Here is a 2327-nt window from a genome sequence, read left to right as displayed (position 1 = left end):
ATATTTTTGAAGTATCAATGCTACTGCAGTTAGGAGCTGACCCAAACAGTAAAAATGATAGGGGAAAGAGTGCCATCGAGATAGCTAATGAAGAAGGACTCACTCAAATTAAAAAAATATTATTAACTGGTAGAGGTGAGTCAGTTGTTACATATTAACAAGAGTACTCTTGATAATACACACACTATAACTGTTTTGATGCATGTACCAATATTGTACCAATGCACCTATAATTCATTGGGGAAAATATTTATTTAACTGCTCAAAAACAATAAACGTTGTGTGTTTTAGAAAAATATTTATTGTCAATAATTAGCTTAATTTAGTTACATGTTTTTGTCAGCATCTTAATTTGGTATTGCATACATCATACTTTTAAAAAGCAGTTTCATGTTATATCAAGAGTAGCATATGTACTTTAGGTATAATTTACTCTTGATGCTTGCTATTCATTTTATTATTTTAGAAACACAGCTATTGAAATTATTCAAGGATGCCAATCATGAAGATGCCGTTCGTTTGTTACCCTACATTAAAAATCTAAAACAGTTACAAGATGAAGTTACTATTAAAATTTCTCCTTTTGATACGTATCAAGTGGAGGCAACTTTGCTTCATATGGCTTCATGGAATGGCTGGTTAGATGTTACTGGTGATCTCATCACTAAATATGGCTGTGATCAACAAGAAAGAGATACTAAAGGGAATACCTGCCTTCATTATGCTGCAATGGGTAATCATGTCAGTGTTATGGAGTATCTCATCATAAAATATTCCAGTGATCCTACAGTTACTAATGAGAATGGAGACACTATTCTTCATAAAGCAGCTTATTATGGATCACTTGATGTCATTAAGTTTCTGATCATCAATCATAGATGTAATCCAAAATCTACTAACCTCAAAAAAGGTGAGACTCTTCTTCACTGTGCTGCCGAACACGTTGATATTCTAAAGTACCTTATTAATGATGAGGGCAGCTGCAATCCAATGGCCACTACCTTTGATGGTAAGACACCTCTTCACTATGCTGCTAATTTTGGTTGTTCAGCATCTGTTGAATTTTTGCTTTCAACTGGCAAATGTGATCCTTTGGCTAAAGATAAGTATGGGAAAACACCATTACAACTAGCTAAAGAGAGGAGGCAGAGAGGTGGCACTGATACTGTTCCTATCTTTAAGCAGTTTGGTGATATAAAATCATCTCATCCAATCGATTCATATGTTAACGTCCTCCTTGTAGGTAATTTTGGAGCTGGTAAAAGCACTCTTGTTCATGTCATCAATGACACAGCTACTGGTTCTATTGTTCTTGGTTCCTTTAGGAATGTTGGAGGGGTAGTGCCCAGCTGTTTTGCTGGCATCATTCCTTATAAACTACAACACAGGACACTGGGTAGCATCATTCTTCATGATTTTGCTGGTCATTCAGAATACTACTCCAGTCACAGTGATATCATTGAGAATCTGTTGCAAGGTTTTGGTGGTGTGTTCCTGATAGTAGTCAATATATTGGAGAAGGAAGCAGTCAAACAGCTTCATCAGTGGCTAACAATTGTGAGGAATGAAGCACAGAAAGCTCTTAATCAATGCCATATTATTGTAATAGTCAGTCATGTGGATGAGATAAGTAATTCTGTTGAAAGGAGAAGAAGAAAGGAAGAAATGCAGGAGATTATTGTCAGGGAAAGGTGTGATAGTGTCTTCTTAGATTGTCGTAAGCTTGGTGGGAGTGGTGTGAATTCCTTCTTTAAAAAGTTGTCTAGTGCCTGTGAGTCCATTCGTAGTACAAGTGAAAGGAATTCGAGTCTTTATTGTTATATGATGTATGGTCTACTGGAGGAAAGGAAAGAGAATATACTGACCCTCTCTGATGTAATGTCTGCTGGTAAGGACAGTGATGATTATGTTTTACCAGATAAGAGAGAAGATGTCTTGGATGTTCTTCATTCATTGCACTCAACTGGTTTGATCAGTGTTCTTAAAAGTGAAGACAAGGTATGGGTTGTTGTGAATAAGGGTATACTACTAACTGAGGTGAATGGGATTCTCTTTGTTCCAATGACATTCAAAGAACACATTGACATTGCTAGCAATACTGGTATTGTTAGTGTGTCTGGTCTAACTAAACTCTTCCCCAAGTATGATCCTGACATGTTAATCTATTTCCTGAAGAACATGGGACTCTGTCAAGAAATTAATCCATCTTTCCTAAGAATGACAAACCTCCATCAGTTAGCAGTGGATGAGGAGGAGGAGGGAGAGACAGAAAGAAGAGGAGAAAGGTTGCTATTCTTACCATGTCTTTTGTCAAGTGATAGACCTGA

This window comes from Amphimedon queenslandica, unplaced genomic scaffold (genome assembly GCF_000090795.2).
Source record: "Amphimedon queenslandica unplaced genomic scaffold, v1.1 AMPQUscaffold_13194, whole genome shotgun sequence".
Taxonomy (NCBI): Eukaryota; Metazoa; Porifera; class Demospongiae; order Haplosclerida; family Niphatidae; genus Amphimedon; species Amphimedon queenslandica.
The sequence above is the reverse complement of the archived record's forward strand: the minus strand, read 5'-3'. Positions refer to the sequence as shown.